General features: G+C 52.6%; 1 long non-coding RNA gene across 1 annotated transcript in view; it reads left to right on the forward strand.

Moving 5' to 3' along the window:
* Positions 1-15,047, forward strand: part of LOC308561142 — a 32,249-nt gene extending 17,202 nt beyond the window's left edge. Inside the window, exon 5 of the long non-coding RNA XR_013999439.1 lies at positions 14,954-15,047. This is a non-coding gene — a long non-coding RNA (uncharacterized lncRNA). The remainder of the gene's footprint in view (positions 1-14,953) is intronic.
* The last annotated feature ends 1,874 nt before the right edge of the window (positions 15,048-16,921 follow it).

A 16,921-nucleotide genomic window follows, 5' to 3' on the forward strand; every position in this document is an offset into this window, starting at 1 on the left:
CCCAAGTAATTTATGGCCCCTTCACTGTCCCCCACAGCCCCTGTCCATCCTGCCCACCACTTAGGTCTTACTTACCGTATTTGTTTAATGTCTATTCCTGCAACCAGCAGGAATCGTGCTAAGCATATTGTCCCATTTGAGCCTCATTTCAGATCCAAGAAATATCATCTTCATCCCCACTAAACAGGTGAGCAAACTGAGGCCCTGAGGTCAGGGACTTACTTGGCCAATACTGGCGATAGGTTTTACCTGTAATTGTGGGAGGCAGTCAGGAAAAACAAATCCACATCATTTGAAGCTCCAATACCTGACTTAATAGTTCTCAACTTTAGCCTGCATACAAAACACCAGAGGTTGGTATGAATTCACAAGCTCTCAGGCCCCAAACTGCAGATTGTGATCCAGCAGGTGCGCAGCAGTGCCTGGGGACCTGTTTTGTCAACCAGCACCCCAGGTGATTCCCGTGCAGGTGATGGAGGGCCACCCTGAGGCGGCCTTAACCCCATCGTGTGCGGCACTCGGTGGAATTTCAGGCAGCGGGCGGTCCTGGACCCCGAAGCTACCGGGTTCTGGCAATCAGTTGGGGCTCTGGCTGCAGCTGGGAGCGCCTGGGGCTGGGGGAGGCAGAGGGTGGTAATAAAGAAACAACAGGAAGCTCAGCTTTTATTAGCCCTGGGTACTCGCAGCTGCAGGTGAGTAATCTGATTTCTGCGGCGTCCTGTTTTCTCCGCTGCATGGCGGCGGTTCCTCGACACCCACTCACCTGCCACCAGCCACGGGAGAAAGGGCGGGTGGGAGGGAGGATGGGCGTGGGGCTCCGCCTGTCTGAGTCCTTCGCCCACGCCCTCGCGGGCACACTTGCAGCACCAGGGCCACCGGCCGGCCCGCACACCTGGTGCGCTCATGCAGGGAAGCTGGGCTCCGCCTGCCTGCGGAAGCAGCGGTAGATGACGCAGACGCCCACTCGTGACCCTGTCGAGGTCCCCTGCCCACCCAAGCTGAGCCCCCTGGCTCCCAGCTTGCTCCCCTGGGTCAGATGACCTAGTGCCCATCTCCCCACCCCCCCTTTGACTTCCGAGCCTCAGTTGCCGCCTCTGTAAAATGGGAGAGTGTGAGGCTGGTGATGGGGGAAGAGATGTGAACGCTATAAACTCTCGAGTACTGTACCAATACTGGGGCTCAGGTAGAACCTGTTAAAGAGACGCAAGTCCCCTAACTGCTTGGTGTCTCCATTTCTGCACTTGTAAGATGGGAATGATTAATTTTTCTCATAAGCGTGAGGTGCCGAGAGCGCTGTCTGTGGCTGTCACTGTGGTTACCGTTATGGTCACTGTTGGGCTGGCCTAAAGCCTAAATTCTCTCTCTTACCCGGGTATTCTGGTTTTCCTTGGCTCTCCGCTCCTATCTGGGAAATGGGGAGGTTGGGGAAGGCTTGGATCAGAGAAGCCTGAGGGTCTGAGAGAGTCAGGGACTTGCCCACGACCAGAGAGATGGAAAATCTCTGAACCATGTTTTCCATCTGTAAAATGGGGTTGATAACAGGTTCTCTGACCATCCACTGAGATTGTAAAGACCACATGAGAAAATAAACCCGGGAACCTCCTGTAATCTTCAAGTGCTGTCCACATGCAAAGAACTGTAATTATGATTTCTTCCAGGTGCCTCTTTGTCCTAAGAGGTTGAGGATTAGTCAAGAACTGAACTAGCTTTAGCCACTGAGTTTCGGCGGATCCTGTGAAAAGGGCCTCGCAGGGAGTCCCCCACATCAGACTGTCACCTCCTGCCTTGCTGGCACAGGGTGGAGACGGAGGGGATTCCTGGGGATTCACTGGACCTTCAGGGACTTTATGGTTCAGTGAGCCCAAGAGGCAACAGTGTCCTGGGAGCACAGAGGAGGCAGGAAGTGGGCTCCCTGGGGATAAGGCAGGGGTTACAGGGAGGAGGACTTCCTGGAGGAGTCAGCCTGGGGAGGACTTTTTGAGAAGCGGTTATAGTTCACATGAAGAGAAGGGGAGGCACATTTGGGGAGAGACACATTCCAGCAGGAAAATTCAGGACGAGAAAGTGTGTAGTGTATTCAGGGAAAGTGTGTGACTTGCAGCTGAAACACTGGGTGAGAAGAAGAGTTGAGTTCGGGGCAAAGGCAAATTGAACAGGGCTTCCAGTGCCCCCCAAGGAGCTCAGACTTTATCCTGAGGCCGCTGGGGAGCAGTGCAGCATTGGAAGCAGGGGAGCGACGTGGTCAGGTGTGGACTCTAGGAAAAGCCTGTGGGGAGGAAGAGGAGAGGTAGCACAGATTGAAGCTGTTGCCATGAGGTGAAGGTGGCCTGAACCAAGGCAGAGGCAAGGGGGCGGGAGAAGGGACAGATGGGAGAGAACTTTCTAAAGCAGAACAGCAGTACTACAGGGGAGCAGTTGGAGGGAGAGAAGGTAGGGGACTGAATTTGCTGTCTCTGGAGCCTGAGGTAGACGGCGAAAGCATTAATGGGATGGGGAGCCCAGGAAGGGAGCAGGGTGAGGTCACCTTTGAGGCACCTGTCTGACATTCATGTCTTTAAGAGCTGTTTGTACTAGACACCCAGGTGTGGGAGTAATAAGACCCAACACCATCCAAGGAGAAGCTAGAGAAGAGAATATTGTATTAGTTGGGAATCTTTGGTTGTGACAGAAACTCAATTCAAACTGGGACAAAAATTAAAAAGGAAAAAGAGAAATTAGAAAAATTGAAGGGCTCCTTTATCTTGGAGTTTCAAGGGTAAATCAACTTCAGGCATTGCTGGATACGGGTTCCCAGTAATGGCTTTGGGTTATCTGCCCACTACCCCCATCAGTCAATAGTTTGCTTCTGCCTTTCTTTAAGAATGTGCCTCTTTCTGTGCCATGGCAGGCAGGCCCTCTCCAGGCCCAGGAAAGATACTCACATATTTACATTCCATCAGCTAACACTTCAGAAGGAGAACACCAGCGGCTCCCCTGGCTCCATCACAGTCCCAGGGAGGGCCCTGAAGGACCCAGCCCTCGTCACATGCCCAGTCCCAACCAGATCATTGGAGGGCCCTCTGATAAACTCCCCACCACAGACAAGAAACGGGAGAGGATGGGAAAACATGTCAGGCAGACAAAATTAAATTCATCACCCTCTCGGTTCACTATAAGGTTTGAGGGCAGAACCCTGGGAACACCAACATTTAAGAGCTGGACAGAACTTGGGAAGGAGACTGAGGAGTGTGAGGGAGGTTCTGGGAAAGCAAGGTCTCCAGGGGAGGAGAGCAGTGCCACAAGGAGGGGATGGTCAAAGGCAGATTGTGGGAGGAGGGACAGGCTCCCACTCTCCTGGGTCCCACCACCCACCCACCTGGAGCAGAATGGCTCTGAGCCCTGGTTGGGCCAGTATGGGTTCTACCAGAAGAGCCTGTTTCCTTCTCTGTGAAATGAGGATACTAACAGGACATCCGCCCCACAGGATGGCAGAGGTGTAAATAAGGCGTAACCAAGAAGCGTTTACCCCGATGCCCGCACGTAGGAAATGCTCAATAAACGGGAGCTACTTACAGCGCTGGGGGAAGACATAGTAGCAGCGGTAGTAGGAACAGCCCCCAGAACCCGGCTGCCTGATGGGGCAGGAAGTATAGCTAATAAATTCAGCACCGTGAGGCATCATTCATCCACTCAACAACCTCTGAGCACCTGCTGTATACCAGTCCCCATGCCAGACACAGAGATGTCAGGAAGACTAGAACTCAAGGGCTGCGGCGGGGTGGGATGCAGACGCGACGGTGGGTGGTCACCGTGCAGGCAGTAACCGCCACAGGCCTGGGCAGTGGGAGCCACAGAAACTTGGTCTATCTGGAGGCACCAGGGTAACCCCGAGGAAGGCAGCATGTGAGGTGCATCCAAAGGACAACTGCTGACGACCAAGAAAGCTCACCGTGGTGCAGGTGCTGGGTGTACTGGGCGCTTCCACACATGAGGCAGGGCCTGTTGTTCCCATTACGTGGGTGAAGGAATGGGGGCCCAGAGAGGGTAGGTGGCTTGCTCGGAGTCACCACACTTGTAAGTGGGGCCGCCAGGGCTGGCCCAGGGACCTGTCCCCACTGGATGAGTTTGCCAGGTGGAGAGGAGAGGAGAGACAGGATGCCAGGCAGAGAGACAAGGATGAGGTGCCCCAGCTGGGATGGGGAGAAGGAGCCAGGATCCCCACACTGGGAAAGCCCACACACGTGGGAGGGCGGGACAGGGACAGGAGGGCAAGGACAGGCTGGGAGCCATGACCTCCAGCAAGTCCTGTGCTCCCTGGAACCTCAGTCTCCTTATCTGTTCTACCAGGAGAAGGAAGTTATCTCCACCCCATTCTACCGGGGGAGGCAGAGATTAGATCAAGGCCCTCTGGCTCCGCTGGAGCAGATGAGATGTGAGAGTTCGCTGCAAACCCTCCTCTCTGTCTCAATGGTGGTAGCCACGAAGGGCACCCCAAGAGAAGGGGGGCCTCCATGGGAGCAGCCCTCAGAGAGTCCCACAAGACCCTCCTGTGGTCTTCTGCAAAAATTCAATATCTTAGGGATCTTAGAGACACTTAACTCATGCATAGTGGAAAAGGTGAGGTGACTTGTTCAAGGTCACACAGCAAACTGATGGTAGACCTCCATCTGGAATGTAGGTCTCCTGGCACTGGGTCCTGTGCCCTTTCCCCATCCCCACATCCACTCCCCACCAATGGCCTCTCACCGGGCCTGCATGATAGCAACCTTCCTGGTGCAGGGCAGTCCATGTGGACTGGGCACTTCACCTTTCTTTCTCTCTGGTCCTCTAAACCACCCTAGGAAGTGTTATCCAGGGCAGCCATGAGACCTGGAAACAGAGGCACACGTGTGTACATAATAAGTGGGTTATTGATGCACAGTTATTACAAAACATGTAAAATAATAATCAATGCATCCCGACTTTAGGGCCACCCTGTAAATTATACAATCCTATTTTACAGATGAGAAAACTGAGGTTCAGGATGTGAAAAGTCTGCTCAGGGACTACAGTGGGGAAGTAACAGGGTGAGGTTAGCATCCAGGCCTCTCTGACTCCAGACCCAGGGTGTCTTGTCCCTACCCCAAGGTGCTGTGAGATAAGAAATGAGAGGACCTACACAGGGAGGTGAGGGGTGATGGCAAGAGGCTCTGATCTCTGGTCATGAGGCACCAGTTAGTGTAGTGGTTAAACATTTAGCCCCTGAAGTCCGGCTGCTTGGGTTTGAATCCTGCTCTGCCACTTAGCTCTGTGTCCTCAGGCATGTCACTGGTCCTCTCTGAGCCTCAGTTTCCTCATCTGTAAAATGTGGACGGTAATAAAGTGTTATTGGGTGGTTGGGGGGGTGTAAATTAGGAGTGTGTGGCACATGGCAAGCACAATGCAAGCTTGGCCTCTTGATCACTGGCACCCTGTCTGGCATTTTGCAGTGACTGCCTCACTGCCCATCAGTTCTGCTTTTGTAACACTGTGGGTTCTGCAGCTGGCCACCTGGTCTCTGCCACTTGCTAGGAAGGTGATCTTGAGCTTAGAGAGTGAAAGTTTAGCTTGGGTCCCTCACTGCACAGCTTTGTGGCTCCCTTTGCATTCATAATTTTATATTTATTTTCTTCAAGGGGTCTCCCAATATTGTATAATTGTGCAAAACCTGGATCCACCCTGTGTGAGCAATGCACTGGCCTTGGTTTTCTCATTTATGGAAGTGGGGAGAGTGTTAGTATACTGATTAAATGAACTAATTCATGTAGAATGCCTGGCATACAGTAAGTGCCCAATAAATGTTGGCTTGTTAAGTAAATCTCCAGCTAGTATATATGCTAAGTATTGTAAATGTGCTACATGCCTTACATTCATCATATGATTTAATTATGTTTAATCTTCACAACTGCACCTCCCATTTTACAGGTGACAAAACAGAGGCTCAGAGAGGAGAGGTCATGGAGCTTAGAAGCCAAATAGGTCTGTCTCCAGAGCCATGCCCCTAACCACTGCCTCCCACTACCCTCCTGGCAGCTGAACCTGGAGGACTCAGGTCATACCTCAGGCAGGCACTGTCTGCCAGGCCCTAGTCACCTGAAGGTGGTCCATGAGGCCCCTGCTAGGGAAGAGGCCCCCCAAGTCCAGCTGGGCCTGGGGACCTGCCACACCTAGTTGTCTCATCCCTCCTGCTCCCTAGAGCTTCCTCTTGAGCCCCTGTCACCAGAGGCCCTGGCCCAGGTGGGGCGGGGGCCAACGGGTGACAATGACCGATTTAGAAAGTAAAGTTGCTTCTCAAACAAATAAGAAAGAAGAGGAAAGAAAGAAATGGCCTGCCCGCTTCCTGCCCCACTCTCTCTCCCAGCACCTGGGGCCCAGCTGCGAGGTTTTCACTGCTTGTTTGTTCATCCTGCCTCGAGGAGCCTCTTCTGAAAGGCCCAGCCCCCTCCCCGTGGGCAGCGGGATGATTGTGGAGCCAGTGGAAATAAGCACCCTTCATGATTGTTTTATTGTTATTGCCTCCAGTATTGTTTTGGACAACAATACCAATAATCATAACAATCTGGGTTTCCTGTCCATTGGGAGAGAGGGAATTACCAGCTTCAACTTGGGGGTGGCCATCCTGGCTCTGCAGTTTCCGAGGTGTGAAGGCCTAGCCAGGCCACTACTTCTCTCTGGACTTCAGTCTCCTGTCTGTAAGATGGTGTCGGGTGATGGCGAGGGCTGGGGAGGTGAGCAAGAGCAGCAGGTCAGCACAGTGCGGGGCCACGGCAGCTGCTGTCAGTTACTATGAAAGGCGGGATTGTGCAGGGATCCAGTTGTGAGAGCCTTCATAGCTGTGGTTGGACAGCTCAGAGGACTCAGAGGTAGAATAATCCTGAGTATGTTCTAGCTGCTGTTTTAAGCACTTTATGTTTAATAACTCATTTTATCCTTAACTACAAACAAATGAAGTAGATACTATTGTCATGCTTATTTTACAAATGAGAAAACTAAGACACAGAAAAGTGACTTGCCCAAGGTCATCATGTCTGATTGGTGCAGAGCCAGGGTGAACCCAGCCTGTCTGGGTCCAGAATCAGTGCTCTTAGCTGCATACCCTGCCCTGGGGGCAGGACTGGCTGTGTAGGGTCTGATTTGCTGTGTGACCTCCGACAAGTGATTTGCTTTCTCAGCCTCAGTTCTTGATCTGCAAAGTGAGCAGCCCGTAATACCTGCCGATAGATATTACACAATCCTAAGGGAGAGCTGTGGTCAGATTCAGTGACAATGGAGAGCAAGACAATGAATGACTATACCAGGAGCTCAGGCAGCCAGGCTGTAATTATTATTAGTTTTAGAGTCACAAGCGAGCGCCAGCCTAGAGGATGCTGAGGGCCCTGCCCAGCTCTGAACATCTAACTCGTGGTTGCAGCTGAGTAGTGACTCCAGGAGGCACCTGGTGAGAGGAGACTCCACCCATTGGGGCTAAAAAAATCCCTGAGGCTGTCACTGTGCATTCTGCCAGATACCTGCCCTATTGCATGGCAGACTCTCCAACTCTGCTTCCCTTCCCCATCCCCACCTCCCATGAGCTGTGCGGTTCTGGAGAGATTATTTGACCTCTCTGAGGCAGGAAAAGGAGATAGCCTAGCAGAGCTTTGTTGGATTAGAGATAATGTAGATAAAGTGCTTAGCATAGTATCCAACATTCAGCCTCAAAGAGGCTTGACTAGAGCCTGAGTTTTAGCGCCGACCTATGTTCCAGTCCTGGCGAGGCCATTTCCTGCTGTGTGATCTTGGACAGGTTACTCTATGAACCTGGAAAACAGATTAGCATGGCACCCAACACACAGTAGTTGCTTAATTAATGATTGTGGTTGGCTGTGACTATTTCTTGCACTTTATAAGGATGTCCAGAGGCCCTCAAAGACCCTAGGGGTATAATGTTTTCTCTAGTAATGATTTATTTCTCTGTTTGCCCCTCCAGAACTGCCCTCTGCCCTTCTGCATCCTGTTCAGTGCCCTGGTAGGTGACGTTTATGAGTGGGATCAATGGTCTCCTTTGCCCTCTGGCTCCTAGCTGGGTGGGGCAGGAGGCAGGAGGGCAGAGGGCAGGTGGAGAATGGGGCCTGAGTACTTACTTCCCAAGCCCCTTCCTGCAGGGTTGCCATGGGTTGGCTGTGTCCTTCACCCAAAAGCTATAGCTCCTGTAGGCAGTCCTGTGCACGTATCTCTGGCCCTGAGCCTGGGTAACCTCTCCTTCCTCACCCTTGAGGCCTTGCCTGGTAACAGCTCCCCACTGTGGCCGGCTCCAGGATCCAGCACCATCCCTCCCGGTTTCTCTAAATCCTGCCCATGGCTTTGTTAATAGTCCCTTGATGAAACTCTTCAAATTACTCAATTCGAGTGCACCATCTGTTTCCTGCGAGAGCCCCAATCACATTGTACTCTGTCATGCTCATCTAGGACTGCAGGTATGGAGGGATAATAGAAGTTCACACTGCCCCTCCATACATGGATATATCCATTCGATAACCTTTGCTGAGTATCTGCTGGGAACCAGGGAGCTGGGAGCGGAGATGACCAGGACAGTCCCTGACCTCAAGGAGCTCATGGGCCAGTTAGGGAGACAGACACCTAAACAACCAACCACAGTGCTTGCTCAGAGCCATAGTAGAGACACGTGCAAATCCTGTGGCAGGGCAGACGAGAAACCCTCTAAGTCTAGGAGAGGCTGGGAAGGCTGCATAGCAGGACTTCAGCATCTTTAAAAAAAATGTAGTAACATTTTATTTGACCAACATTCCCAAATATTATCAACATATAATATTATCAATTAAAATTGATGTAAAAGTTCTTAAGATCTGTTATATATTTTTCTAAGTCTTCAAATTCTGGTGTGTATTTTACACTTACAGCCCATCTCAGTTCAGCCCGGCTGCATTTCAGGGCTCAGGAACCACCTGTGGTTAGGGGTTGAGCAGACATCTCATTTGATCCTCACAGCAGCTCTGGGAGGTAAATGGTGCTGTTCGTCCCATTTTACAGATGGGGAAGCAGAGACTCAGAGGAGCTGAGTCAGTTGCCTGAGGTCGAGGTTGCTCCCTGGTGGGGCAGGATTTGAACCTGCACCTGTCCAGCTCCAAGGCCTATCTCGTCCTGCTGCCTTGCTCTGTCTTGGGGCCAACCCCTCCTCCCCAGAGAGAAGCAGCTAAACAGGGCTGAAAAGTCAAAACTTCAGCTGAGGTCTTATGACCCCCAACCCTGTAATGTTTCTGCATCAGCTGATTCTAATGGGCAGACTGGGGAAGGAAAACAACCCTCTAAAATGGTGTGGAGGCATGGTGGCAGAAGGGAACTGAGGCTGGCCCGTAAGGTGTTAAAGTCTCTTTGGGGGAGGGGCTGGTTAATGGGCAGAAGGCACCATTTGGATGGGGCCTGAAGGTGGCGACCAGCCTAGGCACACTGAGAAGTCAGCTTGGCATCTTTGCCAAGGCCACAGTCAGCAACCCCTTCCTTGCCTGAACACTGGATTATCCAAAAATGCCCACCCCTGAGCCTAGTGGAGGTCACTGATGCTCGGGAAATTAAAATAGGATGGCAAAGGTAAGACAGGTTCTGCTGGGCAGCTTACCCCGGCTCCCGGGCGGAGGGAGCGTGGGCGAGTTCTAAGGCCCACATCCACGAGGAGAAAGGGAGCCGGCCGTGGCGGGAGCAAGGGCGCTCCTGCACCCCAGGCCTGCGGGTCTCCGGGGATGTATGAAGCTTACAGTGAGGGTCAGGAGCTGGGTATCCCGCCAACGCACTCTCCACCCGCTCCCCACCGCTCGGCCACCCGTGGCGCGCCATGCACCCGTCTCCTTCATTCCTCGGCCATCGGCTCATTTTGTCCCCCCGTCACCTAGCCACCTGTTACTGTTGACTCTGCACCTACTCCTGGGCTGAATACCCTGCGGACGACAGTGAGAGAGACAGGCCCTCCTCCAAACCTGGCGAGTCTAAGCGAGGGAGGCAGGGTGGGGCCGGCCGGCTCCAGGAGGGGCCGTGGGAGCCCCCGGGGGAAATGGCCAGCTGCACCCTAGAGAGTCAGGGAAGGCTGCTCGAGGAAGGAACACCTGAGCTGGTTTTGAAAGAGGAACAGGGGCCTGCGAAGCCAGAAGGAGGAAGCCTGGCGGAGGAGATGGGCAGTGATGCGGGCTGGCCAGTGACACAAAAGGACCAGCAGCAGAAGCTGGTGGCAGGAAATGAAGGACTGGCCGGGAGCCAAGATTTCACCCCAGGTTCTCAGGAGTGGCTTAAAAATGGCGACAACCCAGAAGTCTACACCAGCCTTACCGGGTCTTGCCTCCTCTCAACGCAGCGCAGGGTCTGGGCGGTTGGACCTCGCAGACCTAGAGAGCATCTGTCTGAGTTAGTTCCCTTATTGTACGTTGGGGAAACGGAAGCCCAGTGAGGAGAGAGGACACGCAGAGTTAGGGGTCCCCAAGCCCAGGTCTCTAACCCCAAAGCATTCTTTCCACTATGAGTCCAGGTCCCCCCTCCCCACACACACCCAGCAACACTGGAGTCTGGACGCTTGCAACCCCCCAAAGCCTGGCACAGTTGTGGGCCTGGAGAAGAGGACCTTCTCTATTGACACTAGGCTTCTGCCCTGTCCCCACAAATGGTCAGATTGCTAGAAGTCATTTATGCTCTCTCCATTGTCCCATTTAATTCCCACAACAATCCCATGGGACTGGAATTACTGCTGCTTTTTACAGAGGGGGGAAAGGAGGCTCAGAGAGGGGAAGGGACTTGCCCAGAGTCACACAGCTCAAAAGCAGCAGAGCCAGCAACCTGACTTCCCGCCCTGTGTCTGACCTGAGACACCAGGTGACACACCTCACATAACCTTGAATATTCTGGCCCCTGACTGACCCTGTGCCTCTGAAGTCAGGGGCTGTGGACAGGAAGGTTCAGCAGGGACAGAAACCGAACCGGGGTAGGGAGCTGGTGGATGGGGGAAGGACCCTGGGAAGGAAACCTCGGAGATTGCTTTCACCTGTAACCTGCTCTGCCCCACCCAGCAATGGAAAATGTGTGTCAGAGGAAGCTGGCTGGGACGGGCTAGGTGTGCGTGGGTGACAGCGTGTGGAGGGGCACCCCGGGGGGCAGGATGTGCTGGGGTGGGGGGCAAGGTCAGGGGTGCTGGAGCAGGGTTCAGGTTCTGCCTTTTCCTCTCTGGTTCTCACTTTCTTTCTTATGCTCTCAGAACAAATGGTAAAACTTTCACTTCCAGAAGGATGGGAGTCTGTCCTACGAAAGCTGTCCCCAAGCTCTACCTCCTAGGTCCCCTTGGCCCCTGCCGATTCTCTGCTCAATAGTTCATTCGACAAGCATTTATGGGGCGCCCGCTGTGTGCCCAGATGCGGGGATGCTGGATCGCTTCTTCCCCACCTGGGGGGGTACGCAGTCTGGTGGAGAGAGAGACGCGATGAGACAGCTACAAGGCCTGGACGGCACGGTCCAGCAGGGGTCAGGGGGTTGTCCCCGAGGCTCTCTGGAGGACAGCACACCAAGTATAAGGGAGGTGGCAGTCACTGTGTGCCTAGCACAAGCCAGATGGAAGGCAGAGCCCTAAGGCTTTCATACCTTCGCATCCCCAACCCCGTGAGACAGAAACTGCTGGTGTTCCCATCTTACAGGTGAGGAGGCTGAAGCATCGAGGTCAGAGCTTGGTCTCCCTGCTAGATGCTTAGGAAAGGGCCGAGCCAGGACTGGAAACCAGGCGGCGGCTCTTACCTGCTCCTCTGAGGGGAGGGGAGAGGGAACAGGTGTTGGTGGCAGGAGGTGGAGCGAGCAGCCAGAGGACAGGCCCGAAGAGGAGCCGGTGTGTTGGCACCGAGGGGCGGGAGGTGCTGAGTGGGGAAGCCCAGGAGTGGCCAGAGCCCAGGCAGGAAGTCCCTCAAAGAACTGCCCTGGGCACCAGGGAGCTGTGGACACATTTTGAGCAAAGGAGTGACAGGGACATGTTTGACCTAGAAAGGTGACCTCCTTTAAAGTCGCGATCTGCGGGGCCCTCGGTAGGCAAGAGTTAAATGTGACTGATTTCAATGTTTTAGTTTTCTAGGCTACTATAACAAAGCACCACAAACCAGGCGGCTTAAGAGAACAGAAGCTTATTCTGTCCCTGTTCTGGAAGTTAGAGGGTTGAAATCGAGGTGTCATCAGGGCCATGTTGTTTGAGACTCTGGGCAGAAACTTTTCTGGCCTCTTCCTAGCTTCTGTCAGTCCTTGGCGCTCTTGGTTTTCAGCCGCATCACTCTGGCCTCATGCGTTCTCCCCGTGGGTCTCTCTCCTCTTCTTATAAGGACACCAGTCATATTGGATGAAGGGCCCATCCGACGCCAGTATGACCTCATCTTAACTAATTATATCTGCAACAAGCTTATGCCCAGATAAGGCCACATTCTGAGTGCTGGGATTAGGGCTTCAACATAGCTTTTTTGGGGACATAATTCAACCCGTAGGATGTCATTCAAGTGTTTCTCATATAGATAAGTCTGGAATCTGATAAAATCCTATACAGATTGCATGACCTAGTGTGACATTCAGAGAAAATGACCTCAGCATATTTGTCCCCCACACTAATACTTTGCCCTAGTGGGTACAAAATAAATGTTTGAGAAATACTTGACTTGTGGCCCCCTAAGGCCCTCAGGTCTTTCCTTAACAAGTTAGAGAAATAGAATAAAAGTCCCCAGAGAACAAAAGCTGCCCTCTGTCCTGGATTCCTGGCTGGCAGCTGCTCCCCTGACCTGGGCACCTTCTTACCCTCCTGCCTGGAGCATAGCCAGTCATGAGAAGGATAGAGAAGAGAGGCCTCAGCTCCCTTCCTCCCTGGATTAAGCAGAACCCACTGTTTTCAGTCTTCTCCCTTGCTTCCCTATCCAAACAGGTTCAGACTGCTCCATTCAGAAAAATGTCCATGCTCCACCCCTGCCTACTCCACCTGGTTCAGGCCTTTATCTTTACCACTGGGACTATTGCCCTCACCTCCAAACTGATTTCCCTGCCACTGGCAGCCAATTGGGTCATTGTAAACATGAATCTGATGACTTCTTTTCCTGCCATAAAACCTTCAATAGCTCCCTATTGCTTTCAGAATAAAGTCCAGATTCCTTAGCCGGCCATTTCAGGCCTTGTACAAGTTGGTCTCTGGGTAGCTACCCAGCCTTGTTTTTCACTATTTCCCTACGTGTGCTCCATCCTGTAGGCAACAGAGTTTCCATTTAAAAGAGACCAGAGTGGTACATTCTGGTTGGAAAGGTTCGCAGTTGTCTCTATAAGCAGGAACACCTGAGCGTGGCTGGCTGTGCTTGCTTCTTTTCTGCCTCCGTTCCTTGGCATATGCTGTTCCCTCCACATGGAACGCTCTCTCTACTTTTTCAACTGCAGGCTCAAAGGACATATTCCGCCTGATCACGTAACCAAAGGGTCCACCCCCTTCTCCAAATAAACTTCCTTATGAAGCTTCTTCCAGGCCACCTTGTGTTCACCAGGGAATGTACCTCCCTTTCCTTAGAGCTGGGTTCTAGCCCCAGGCCAGCAGCTGATTGGCAGGAAGAACAGGCAAAAAAACTATCAGACTAGAAACGTGGCTGGTAATACACTGCCAGTGTCTCGCTGCGTGACCTTGGGCAAGTTACTTTTCCTCCGTGGGCCTCTCTGTAGATGGGATATGAGGAAAGACCTCCAAGCAGGATGAAAGCCAAGTTTCTCCCTCCACCCTAGGTCTGGCCAGACGTTGGTCCAGTAAACAAGAGCTTCTGGGGTCCTTTATTATGTATTAATTTGCAAATATTTGCATGTGTGCTATAAGAGGCACCGACTACATTTCATTCATAGAAAGAATTGAGACTGTCATGTAATTGATGTCCAGGGATGGAAAAAAACCAGTGTCTCACGGTTCCATTTAAATCTTAGCAGACAGAGGTCTTTAGTAATTAACCCTCCAACCCCCTTCTTTTAGAAATGAGTAATTTAGGCTCAGAGAGGGAAAGTGACAAGGCCAAGGTCGGTCACCAGAGGAGCACTTCCTCCCAGGCTTCCACTCTCTGCCAGGAGTGCCTGGAGCACCTCACCTCTCTCCGTGCAGGATGGAAGAAGATACAAGGAGGGGGCTCAGTTTTCTTATGAGGCCCTTCTTTGCACCCCAGAATAACAAAGCCTGCTGGCTTGGCAGCCTCCGCAACCACTACAGGAAACCAAAGTGTAGTCGAAAGGCAGATGGGAGTGGAAAATCCTCTCAGAGATGTTAGATCGTTGCTTTCACCTGTTCTAAAAATAACCTGGTTTATTAGAGATTGATAGATGACAAGATAAGCCACAAGTTATTCCACTGAGGCTGGTGGGGGGGAGTGTCTGAACCAGGCGGGCCCTGGGAGCTGCTGCTGCTAGTGGATGAGCTGGCTGGCCCCCTGGAACTCAGTATTTGGCCAATGGCAAGAGAACTAAGACAAACCTGGGTGCTGCCTTCAAGGGGTTTTAGTCCACAGAGCGGGAGACAGATAACAAAAGTCAACAAAATAATAGCAAATTGGGATCAAGGCTATGAGGGAAACAAGCGAGCGTAAGACACAGACGGGGGGGGGCAGACCAGGCTGAGCAGGGGGGCCCCTGGGAGGAGGCAACATTTAAACTGAGACGGGGAGAGGGAGAAGAAGCCAGTCCCGCAAAGGGGAGGGCAGGGCATCTAGGGAGACAGCCCCGCACGCACTGGGGCCAGCTGAGGAGGAGGGAGCCAGGCGGTGGGGGGAGGCCGGGCGGGGGAGAGGGAGCAGGCGTAGACCTGCCGGGGGCTGGACGGGGCAGGGCAGCCCTGTGCTGGCTTTGAGGACCTGCTTAGCCCTATGGGTTTGCTTCCAGGTCAATGGGAAGCCACAGAAGCAAGGTTTGTGGTAGTGGAATCACGGGGTGTGGTTTGTTTGCCTTTTAGGAAGTTTCCTCCTGCCCGTTTTGTGGGATAATGATGGACGTTGGAGCGGGGCCCAGCGCCAAGAAGGCCAGTTAGGCAAGAACACAGTATCCAGGTAGGAGTGTCAGTGGCCTGGACTCGTGGGAAAGGGAAGGAGAGAACCGGATGGATTCAAAATCTGTTTTGGAAATCAACTTCATGGGAGTTGCAGATGGACTGGATGGGGGGGGGGGACTGTAGGGGGAGGAGGTCTCTGCAGGGGACACCCAGGTTTCTGGCGGGAGCGCATGGTAGGTGGCAGTGCCATTTCCTGAGGTGGGGAAACCAGTTTGGGGGCATGCTAGGCTTGAGAAGTCTGCAAATCACAAATTGTCAGGAGAATCTGCTAGGGGCAGCTCCAGAGGCTTTAGCAGTCTCAGACCATCTGACAAAAGCAGTTCGTCCTTCCACCATTAAATCTAAACTGTGAGCTTCAGGGGACCAGGGACCAGCTCTGCTTTGTACTATAGCCCCAGCACCTAGGAAGATGCCTTGCACATAGTAGGTACTCAACAAGAAGCTAGATGAATGAAGCTGGACAACCAGCTGAAGGAACTGGCTCATAGATGTGGTGGTGCTTAATATGTAAGGCATTCCCTGACTCCCCTCACCCCCACAGCCAGCCCCTCAATGATTCCTGCAGACTTGACTCTCTCATTGTTTCTCAAAACAGTCTCCTACCCCATCCCTGCTACTGTCCGTATAGGTAGCTAGTTATTGATATGAGGAAGAAAGCAAAAGGGAACTAAATAATCTTAATAAACTGGGAAGCACTTAACTATATTTACGGTAACCTTTAACTGAGAACCTACTATGTGCCAGGCACTATGCTAGGCCCTTTATGAATAGTATTCTCATTTAACCTTCAAAACAATACAAAAGGGCAGGAAAACTTTCCCCCTTTACCACCCTCAGCACTACTGCACAGGCCTCCTGTGTGATTTTAGTGCCTTCAGGTACCACCTTCCAATCCATCCTCTGGATTGAGGAAAATCAAAATCTTAACCTTCCCTCCTCCCTTAATCCCCTCTCACCATCTACAGGATTGTGACCCAGCACCTAATTCAGCCACATCTCCTTCGGGGCCTCTTCTGAATCTTTACCTGCGCTTCCCTGAAGCACCCGATGCTATTTCTCTCCTCCAGGCCGTTGCTCATGCCCTGCCCTCTGCCAAGGTTGCCCTTCCTGCCGCTGGCTCATTCATACTTACCATTTAATGCTCAGCTTTTCATACAGTCTTCCTCGACTCCAATACTTGCTTGGGGGCCCCTCCGGCCACCCCCTCTCCACTCCATGTTGACTTCATCAGTACCTATAATAATCACTTTTTTTTCATATAATAATTTCTCTTTTAATTCCCTGCTCATCAGGTCTAGTGGTTCCTGGTTGAACCCAAACCCAAACCAAAGGGCATGGAGGCCCTGCCATGTCAGGGGTCATTAATCTCTCCCTCCCACAGCACGGAGGAGTCTGGGGACAGAGGCCTGCTTCCCGCCCTCTCAACCCTTAGGGTCTGACACCTCTTGGGGCAGGAAACTCTTCCTTGTCACAGAGCTGAAGGCCTCCCTCCCCCCTCTGCTCCCCACCCCAGACCACTCCCCTCCTTATCCCCCCTGGAGGGTCCCGGTGAAAGCATCCGCTTGTCAGTGTAAATCTGCTGGGTTCAGACCAGCAGCTGGAGATGGATGGGCAGGAAGCAGTAACAATGGATGAAAGACCCTCTGTGCCCAGGTGGGTGGGGGAGGGAGAGGCAGGAAACAGAAGCCTCCCTCCCAGGACGGCCAGGAGAGGCTGGCGGGAGGTCTGGGATGCCAGAACCTGCAGGGTTTATTTGTATTCCCCAAGGATCCAAGCTGGGAGCCCTTCACAAACATCAGATCAGCTCATCTCCATGGGGCGCCAGGTCCAGGATGTGTGTGACAAGAATGTCAGTTTCATACACCACTGTTT

This window comes from Miniopterus schreibersii, assembly GCF_964146895.1.
Source record: "Miniopterus schreibersii genome assembly, chromosome: 8".
Classification (NCBI taxonomy): domain Eukaryota; kingdom Metazoa; phylum Chordata; class Mammalia; order Chiroptera; family Miniopteridae; genus Miniopterus; species Miniopterus schreibersii.